Source organism: Sminthopsis crassicaudata, chromosome 5 (genome assembly GCF_048593235.1).
Source record: "Sminthopsis crassicaudata isolate SCR6 chromosome 5, ASM4859323v1, whole genome shotgun sequence".
Lineage (NCBI taxonomy): Eukaryota > Metazoa > Chordata > Mammalia > Dasyuromorphia > Dasyuridae > Sminthopsis > Sminthopsis crassicaudata.
This window is the reverse complement of record NC_133621.1, coordinates 217,931,187-217,943,390: the sequence shown is the minus strand read 5'-3', so window position 1 is coordinate 217,943,390 and position 12,204 is coordinate 217,931,187. Positions and strand designations below refer to the sequence as shown.

Sequence of the window (12,204 nt, the reverse complement as noted above, 5' to 3'; positions counted from 1 at the left end):
CAGGTGCCATAAGACTGAGTTGGCAACAACTGCAAGAATTAAGGCTAGCCACTAAAGGAATTTAGGTGAGAATTTTTTAAACAGGGGTGCTGAAGAGTTACTTGAAGGACCACAGCAAAACCAATGGCCATGAGTAGAGTTTCTAAAATTAGACTTACCAACTGTTTTTGCATATAGACACACAATGGTTCCACTACTCTTCCATTTCCTAACAATCAGTATGCAGCAGAGTCAAAAAGTATTACTCCCTAAGATTACAGATACTATCAGTCATAAATTCTTCCAAACCACTCTATAAATGAGAAAAGTGAGGCCCACAAGGAGCCTAATGTCATATAGCTACTAAGAGAAAACCAAGATTCAAACTGACTCTAATTATAGAGCTCTTCCCATGCTGCCTCTTTTTAGGCCCCAGTATCTTTCCTGTAAGATCTGTAGCTTTTACCTTGGAACAGTTACACAATCTTTCACTTCTGGTTTGCATAGGCAAGGGGTATAAAGCAGGGTAATAAAAACTATCTGTACTAAAAATAAAAGCCAGAAATGTCTTTGTAAGCAAATTTGATTATGGAGTAAAGAAATTAAACTGCATATAAAGCGGTACTTTAAGACATCTATTTTAGTTTAGTTTAAGCTTAGTTTTAATAGAAAGAAAGAGAAATTTCCATTCATTTTCAAGGCCCTATATACATACATATATACATCTATATCTGAGTGTATGTGTGTGTGTGTGTGTGTGTGTGTGTGTATATATATACAAAAACATAAGAATTATAGTTTACAGTCTTATTTCAACTGCCATGAGAACATTATCTCATCAGTACAGTGGAACACTGTATTTGGATTTAAGACAATCCAAAAATCTGACTTTTTGGACTGTGTGGATTCTAGTATACAACTTTCCTTCTTCTCTCTTAAAACATCCTTTCTCCAGAAAACTGTATAGACTAATTACCAACATATCTCACAAATCTTATTCTCATATCCCTAGCAGTTTTCCATGTCCCAGCATGGAAGTTACTGCAACAGCCTCAGCTCTGCTCCCAGCACCTCTGTAAAGTTTTGAAAGCTGTTTGCTTCAGATGCAGAAGGAATGGTTAAGATAATGCTAGCCTCCAAGAGCTATCCCATTAAATTCACTTTAGCCAGGTCAAAAAAAAAAAAAAGATAACAAGAGATCCTAAACAAAAGCCAAGGAAAAAAAAAATTCAGGATAATCCACAATACTTAGAAGCCTTCTGTTCCTTACACTTTTAAATATTAATGGAATGGAGGTTGTTTATAAAAAAAATTTTTTTTTTTTAAAGGATAAGATTGTTAAAATGAAAACCCAAAACTGTTCAAAATCCATTCACCTTGGTACTTCTAGAGAAAGCAATCCTCAATAGATAATTGGCTTAGGGAAATAAGGGAGGAAACTTAAAGAGATACTGAGTAATTGTGTCCAAATGAGCTTAAAAAGGACCAGCACACAGTGTACAAGAAACATACCTGCTTTCTACCAGAAAATCCAAGTCTTAGAAATTGAAGAAAATCAATCTTATTCAACAGTATTCACCCCCCTACCACCACCATCTCACACCATTTCTCCACCAGGTACTAGAAAAAATTCATTAATTTTCTTATTAGATTACCCAGCAAGGTGTATGGGAAAACTTGAGACTAAAAGTAAAACTTTAGACCTTTTGTAACAGAAGGCATCCTACCCCTAAGAACACTACCACTTTCACTTCTTTGACCCCCACTACTTTACTACTTTTACTTCTTCCAAGGACCTGAATTCAAGCACTAAGAGACAAGAGTAATACTGGCCATTCTTTACACCAGCAGCCCAAGATTCCAATCTCATAACAAGAGTTGAAGAAAGCAAACTCATATTTATACATTTGGATCCATTTATTCCCTTATTATTTAGTTATGTTCCCTTATAACAGCAGCAAATCTATATGTAGACTTGGGATTAGCTTGTCACAGCTGCTTACCCTTAGGGATAAGATTTTGAGGACTCATCACTACTACAGATAGCAAACATTTAATAAATGTCTGCTGAACAAAACATGAATGGCTCTTCCTGTCAAATTTAAGCAGTTGAGATATCAATCTTGTAATTAAAGATCCCCTGTCCTTCCCAGCCCCTGAGGACAGCAAAGAGGGAAGAACTGCAAGATACAACTGCAGGATTTCTCCGCACATACCACCTAAGGTCTAAAGTGTAGGAGAGGGGGGCAAACAAGAAAAGTGCGTGTTGAATAGTAAAACATCATCAGCAATTGCATCTTGTGGCACCGGTGCCACGAGCTGCCCATCCCACACGTATGTGCTATGGTAACGACCAGACCACTCCCCCAAGTCTCAATAAGAGGGGTACAGACTCTGGGGCTTTATTAAAGCTCAGCCTGTCATGTCTGCTTGTTGCCTATGATCATCAAACAAGAATCAGAGAGATTTCCCCAATCTTTGAAGAGATCTACACGAAAAAACACTAACTTTAATCCAAATCTTAAGATATCTTCAGTTTCGATTTCTTTAATCATACCTCAGAAATTAGCTATTTCTCTCCATAACTATTATGATGACTATTAAGTAGGCTAAGTAACCTTAAACCTTAAATAACTCACTTCAGATCCTGAAAAGAATCGCGATGTTACCAAGAAGAGAGGACTTTGGGGATCATCCAGTCCAAGTGGAGACTTAGCTTTTTCTGTGCTGGAAACGCCACCCTGCCTATCTGCAAATGCCAGTCTGCAAACTGACACTGGTGGAGTTTGAAAACACTTCAGCCCCTCTCGACCCCAATTTTTTCCAAGAAGGAACAGGACAAGGAAAAAGCATCTCCACGACCCCCTCCTCCCCACCCCTATGGTCGCTACACTCTAGGGAGCAACACTTTTCCAGAGCCGCCTGTCCAGCCACAGGTGGCCGCCCCCCCCCCCGATCCCCGAGGCCTTCCTCCAACCCGAGAACGCCCCCGATCCGCAGCTCACCTCCGGTGCCCCCTCCCAAGTGCAGGGGTCTGTCCCCTTAGGGGGTCCTCCTCCTCCTCTACCTCCCGCGGGGGTCAGCCTCCCTTCCCCTCCCCCCGACCCCGGCCCGGCTCCGCCAGAGTCCTGCCCTCCCCCGGGGGCCCCTCCTTCACTGTTGTGGCCCCAGGGGCCGCGCGCGCCGCCCCTCACTCACGCTTACTCACCCTCCCGAGGGAGTGGGGGGGACTGCGGTGCGCCGCCCCCTCCCCACTTCTCCTGTCTCCTCCTTCCCCTCCGCCCCGCTCAGCTCCTCTCCCCTGCCCTCCCCTCACACGGGCCCCGGCCCTGCCTGCTCCTCACCGGGCTCCGGCTCCGGCCCGTCCGGGCGGCGCACTCCCGGGGGCGGGTTCTTCTTAGCGGGGTTTCCCCCGGGGCCCGGGGCGGGGGGAGGGGGCCGGGCCAGGCCGGGCCGGGAAGGGGGGGAGGGGGAAGGGGCTGGGGGAAAAGGGGGGAGGGGAAGAAGGGGGAGAAAAGGGGAGAAACCAAACCCGGAAAGGGGAGAAAAGGGGGGGGAGAAACCAGAAGGGGAAGAAAGGCCCAGAGTCCGCCCCCTCCCCCCCGCTGCGGCCTGCGCGCTACGTCACCGCGCTCTGCGTACTCGTCTCCGCGGCCTGCGGTCCGCGCGTCACCGCGGCTTGCGTATCCCTCTTTTCGTCCCCCTCCCCCTCTTCGACACCACCGGCTCACACTCGCACACCTGCTCCAGTCTCCGCCGCGCCGATCCCCCTCCCCGCCCCGGCGTTGCCTTAGGAACGGTGGGAGTCGGGCTAAGCTCCCCAGCTCCACACACCTCCAAAGCACCTAAGCCCACCGGGATCCCCGCATCGGCAGGCTGTAACTCCGCATTCACGGCCCGTTCTCCCCGAGCCGCGGTGCTTGTCCCACCACGCTCCCCAGCCCGAGCTCTGTCCCTTCCAGACCGGTGCTCCTTTGGCTTTCTCCCTCCTCCCCCGGCTCCCCTCAGTCCCCACCTCCCGGCTTCCCAGGCCCCTCCAGTGCAGCTAACACCTGACCTCTACAGAAAGCCTCATTCCCGCGCCTTCCTCCGGGCGCTCTCGTAGAGTCTCCCCCATCGCGCTCCTGGGGCTGCCTTGTATCTTTTCTTCGCATTTCCAACTCTCAGCGCAGAGCCGGGCACAGGGGAGGAGGCGCTTCCCTAAACGCTGGAACCCGCCGCCAGTCAAAGCCCTCCTCAGTCCTCCCTCACCCCAGTGCCCCTCCCTCAGAGATGCTGTGTCCTGCCTCAGTTTCCCTACATTGCTCTGCCTCAGTCCCCCTGGCTGCAAGCCCCTTTCCTGGCCATTAGGGCCGCAGAGACCCGGCCGCTCTGGCACTCCCAAACTCCGCGTGTCCTGTCTCAGCATCGCCAGACGCCCTGCCTCTAGTCTGACTCCCCCTTAACTCCCAATTTGTGGGAAAGTGTGGCCCTGCCTCCGCCTGTCAGAGCCGGACGGGTGGTCCCTGCCTGGAAGCCCCCGCTCCCCAGTGATGGGTCTCCACCTTGCCTCGGTCTCCCCTGATCTTAGAGCCGCGTATAAGTCATCAGAACCTCCCGGGCCATGCCGGTGGCGGATGCTTTCAGACATCAGCCTCGGCACCAAAATGGATCCTTTGGGGCCAGAAAATCTCTCCTCTCAGAAACCCTAATAACATGTTAGAAACTCTCCAGTCGCCCTCTTGCCTCAGTTTCTCCGGCATTCCCTCCAGCTTATCCTCATTTATCATATTTGCGTACTTCTTGTCTCCCCCAGGAGTAAGCTCCTTGAGGGCAGACAGTGTGCCGCTCCACACTGCAGGGCACCACTAACGGAAATGCGGGGGGCTCTCGTCTCCTCGCCCGAGGTCCTGCAAACCCCACGCCTCTCTCCCGCCGAATGAAGGAAGGAGTGGACACAAGCATGAATCAGCCGCGTGCTCACGTGTACCGGGCGCCGTGCCGAGGCGCTGAGGTGCTGCAGGAGGCCGGGCCCGTCTTCTCGGAGCTCGTGGACCACGGTGGGGGCGCCAGGCAGACAAGTGGTACAAACAAATAAACTGAAAATAAGCGCGGGGGGAGGGGCATCCACATTCCTGGGGACCCGGAGACTTTCTGACTTGGAGACTGCTTTCTCGGTGAGATCTATATTGATCCAGGGACGTTGGGGCATTTCTCTACCTGCACTATCGTCTGCTATAACTTTTTCTTCTGTAAAACGGGAGTGGTGGCGGCTCCCTTTGCTGGGTTGTTGTAAGACTCAGTTGAACTTAGAAGTGGAAAGGCTTCTCCAAACTGTGTTGTTGTCATTTCTGTCTCCACCTGGGAGCCCCTGAGGGAAGAGCAGAGCCTTGGGGCTGATGGTTCCAGGGGCTGCTGCTTCTCAGGGAGTGTGGCCCTCTTAGTAGTTAGGAATTCTGAGTGCGGGGCGGGATTCCAGGAAAGTCCGCGCTCTTTTTACCACTTGTGGGATGAGCACAGAATACAGTAGAGGCAAGGAATCCTCACTCCTTTTTGGTTCCCTGAAGCAAAACCTCAGTCACGTCATACATACACACTGACTCACACACATACACACACTCACACACACACATATACACACTCATACACATACACACTCAAACACACTGACTCACACACATACACACACATACACACACTCACACACACTCATACACATACACACATATACACACTCACACACATATACACACTCAAACACACTGACTCACACACATACACACTGACTCACACACACATATACACACTCACACATACACACACTGACTCACACATATACACACTCACACACATATACACACTCAAACACACTGAATCACACACATATACACACTGACTCACACACATATACACACTCACACATACACACACTGACACACATATACACACTCACACTCATACACATACACACACATATACACACTCACACATATACACACTCAAACACACTGACACACACATACACACTGACACACACACACATATACACACTCACACACACTCATACACATACACACACACTGATTCACACACATAAACACACTGACTCACACACACATATACACACACACACACTCATACACATACACACATATACACACTCACACACATATACACACTCATACACCCTGACACACATATACACACTCACACACACATATATACACTCACACACTCATACATATACACACACATATACACACTCACACACATATACACACTCATACACCCTGACACACATATACACACTCACACACACATATATACACTCACACACTCATACACATACACACACTCACATATACATACACACACTGACTCACACACATACACACTGACTCACACACACATATACACACTCACACACACTCATACACATACACACACACTGATTCACACACATAAACACACTGACTCACACACACATATACACACACACACTCATACACATACACACATATACACACTCACACACATATACACACTCATACACCCTGACACACATATACACACTCACACACACATATATACACTCACACACTCATACATATACACACACATATACACACTCACACACATATACACACTCAAACACACTGACACACACATATACACACTGACTCACACACACATATACACACACACACTCATACACATACACACACATACACACACATATACACACTCACACATATACACACTCATACACACTGATTCACACATACAGACACTCACACACATATATACACTCACACACTCATACACATACACACATATACACACTCAAACACACTGACTCACACACATATACACACACACTCATACACATACACACACATACACACACATATACACACTCACACACATATACACACTCATACACACTGACACACATATACACACTCACACACACATATATACACTCACACACTCATACACATACACACACATATACACACTCACACACATATACACACTCACACACACATATACACACTCACACTCATACACATACACACACATATACACACTCACACACATATACACACTCAAACACACTGACACACATACACACTGACTCACACACACATATACACACACACTCATACACATACACACATATACACACTCACACATATACACACTCATACACACTGATTCACACATATACACACTCACACACACTGACACATATACACACTCACACACACACATATATACACTCACACACTCATACACATACACACACATATACACACTCACACACATATACACACTCACATACACATATACACACTCACACACTCATACACATACACACACATATACACACTCAAACACACTGACACACATACACACTGACTCACACACACATATACACACACACTCATACACATACACACATATACACACTCACACATATACACACTCATACACACTGATTCACACATATACACACTCACACACACATATATACACTCACACACTCATACACATACACACACATATACACACTCACACACACTGACACACACATATACACACTGACTCACACACACATATACACACACACTCATACATACACACATATACACACTCACACATATACACACTCATACACACTGATTCACACATATACACACTCACACACACATATATACACTCACACACTCATACACATACACACACATATACACACTCACACACATATACACACTCAAACACACTGACTCACACACACTCATACACATACACACACATATACACACTCACACACACTGACACACACATATACACACTGACTCACACACACATATACACACACACTCATACATACACACTCATACACACTGATTCACACATATACACACACACATATATACACTCACACACTCACACATACACACACATATACACACTCACACACATATACACACTCAAACACACTGACTCACACACACTCATACACATACACACACATATACACACTCACACACATATACACACTCATACACACTGACTCACACATATACACACTCATACACATACACACACATATACACACTCACACACATATACACACTCACACACATATACACACTCACACACTCATACACATACACACATATACACACACACATATACACACTCAAACACACTGACTCACACACATATACACACTGACTCACACACACATATACACACACACAGTCATACACATACACACACTCACACATATACACACATACACACTGACTCACACATATACACACTCACACATATACACACATACACACTGACTCACACATATACACACTCACACACACATATATACACTCACACACTCATACACATACACACACATATACACACTCACACACATATACACACTCAAACACACTGACACACACATATACACACTGACTCACACACACATATACACACACACTCATACACATACACACACATACACACACATATACACACTCACACATATACACACTCACACACACATATACACACTCACACACTCATACACATACACACATATACACACACATATACACACTCACACACATATACATACTCATACACACTGACTCACATATATACACACTCACACACACATATATACACTCACACACTCATACACATACACACACATACACACTCACACACATATACACACTCACACACATATACACACTCACACACATATACACACTCAAACACACTGACTCACACACACATACACTCACACACTCATACACATACACACACACATATACACACTCACACACATATACACACTCAAACACACTGACTCACACACACATATACACACACACACTCATACACATACACACACATACACACTCACACACATATACACACTCATACACACTGACTCACACATATACACACTCACACACACACATATATACACACACACTCATACACATACACAAACATACACACTCACACACATATACACACACACATATACACACTCAAACACATTGACTCACACACACATACACACACACACTCATACACATACACACACATATACACACTCACACACATATACACACTCATACACACTGACACACATATACCCACTCACACACACATATATACACTCACACACTCATACACATACACACACATATACACACTCACACACATATACACACTCACACACACATATACACACTCACACTCATACACATACACACACATATACACACTCACACACATATACACACTCAAACACACTGACACACATACACACTGACTCACACACACATATACACACACACTCATACACATACACACATATACACACTCACACATATACACACTCACACACATATACACACTCACACACATATACACACTCAAACACACTGACTCACACACATACACACTGACTCACACACATATACACACACACACTCATACACATACACACACATATACACACTCACACACACATATATACACTCACACACTCATACACATACACACACACATATACACACTCACACATATACACACTCACACATATACACACTCAAACACACTGACTCACACACACATATACACACACACACTCAGACACATACACACACATATACACACTCACACACATATACACACTCACACACACTGACTCACACACATACACACTGACTCACACACACATATACACACTCATACACATATACACACTCAAACACACTGACTCACACACATATACACACTGACACACACATATACACACTCACACACACACTCATACACATACACACACATATACACACTCACACACATATACACACTCACACACATATACACACTCAAACACACTGACACACACATACACACTGACACACACACATATACACACTCATACACATACACACACATATACATACTCACACACACTGACTCACACACATACACACTGACTCACACACACATATACACACTCACACACACTCATACACATACACACACACTGATTCACACACATACACACACTGACTCACACACACACATATACACACTCACACACTCATACACATACACACACATATACACACTCACACACATATACACACTCATACACCCTGACACACATATACACACTCACACACACATATATACACTCACACGCTCATTACACATACACACATATATACACACTCACACACATATACACACTCAAACACACTGACACACACATATACACACTGACTCACACACACATATACACACACACACTCATACACATACACACACATATACACACTCACACATATACACACTCATACACACTGATTCACACATACACACACTCACACACACATATATACACTCACACACTCATACACATACACACATATACACACTCACACACATATACACACTCAAACACATATACACACTCAAACACACTGACTCACACACATATACACACACACTCATACACATACACACACACATATACACACTCATACACACTGATTCACACATATACACACACACACACATATATACACTCACACACTCATACACATACACACACATATACACACTCACACACATATACACACTCACACACACATATACACACTCACACACTCATACACATACACACACATATACACACTCACACACATATACACACTCACACACATATACACACATATACACACTCTCACACACACATATACACACACTCATACACATACACACATACACACACATATACACACTCACACATATACACACATACACACTGACTCACACATATACACACTCACACACTCACACACTCATACACATACACACACATATACACACTCACACACATATACACACTCAAACACACTGACACATACACACTGACTCACACACATATACACACACACACTCATACACATACACACATACACACACATATACACACTCACACATATACACACTCACACACACATATATACACTCACACACTCATACACATACACACACATACACACACACACATATACACACTCACACACATATACACACTCATACACACTGACTCACACATATACACACTCACACACACATATATACACTCACACATACACATACACACACATATACACACTCACACACATATACACACTCACACACATATACACACTCACACACATATACACACTCACACATATACACACTCATACACACTCACACATATACACACTCACACACATATATACACTCACACACTCATACACATACACACACACATATACACACACACTCACACATATACACACATATACACATATACACACTCACACACATACACACTCACACACATATACACACTCATACACACTGACTCACACATATACACACTCACACACACATATATACACTCACACACTCATACACATACACACACACATATACACACTCACACACATATACACACTCAAACACACTGACACACACACATATACACACTCAAACACACTGAGTCACACACATACACACTGACTCACACACATACACACACATATACACACTCATACACACATATACACACTCATACAAACTGACACACACACATACACACTCACACACACATATACATACTCACACACACTGACTCACACACATACAAACTGACTCACACACACATATACACACTCACACACACTCATACACATACACACACACTCACACACACATACACACACATATACACACTCACACACACATATACACACTCATACACACTGACTCACACACATATACACACTGACTCACACACACATATACACACACACTCATACACATACACACACATACACACTGACTCACACATATACACACTCACACACACATATATACACTCACACACTCATACACATACACACACATATACACACTCACACACATATACACACTCAAACACACTGACACACACATATACACACTGACTCACACACACATATACACACTCACACACACATATACACACTCACACACACATACACACTGACTCACACACACATACACACACTCATACACACATACACACACTCATACACATACACACACTCACACACTGACTCACACACACATATACACACTCATACACACTGACTCACACACATATAC

At 44.3% G+C, this 12,204-nt stretch overlaps 1 protein-coding gene across 3 annotated transcripts in view; it reads right to left on the bottom strand.

Moving 5' to 3' along the window:
* The window catches only part of R3HDM2 (R3H domain containing 2), a 159,305-nt gene extending 155,749 nt beyond the window's left edge, over positions 1-3,556 (bottom strand). The window contains exon 1 of one of the 3 annotated variants that reach the window (XM_074269899.1): positions 3,324-3,556. The gene's annotated coding sequence lies outside the window, so the exon portion shown is untranslated. Of the gene's footprint in view, positions 1-3,187; positions 3,207-3,323 lie in introns of those variants that run through there. The other 2 variants (XM_074269900.1, XM_074269901.1) reach the window with 2 other exon arrangements.
* Between the last annotated feature and the right edge of the window lie 8,648 nt (positions 3,557-12,204).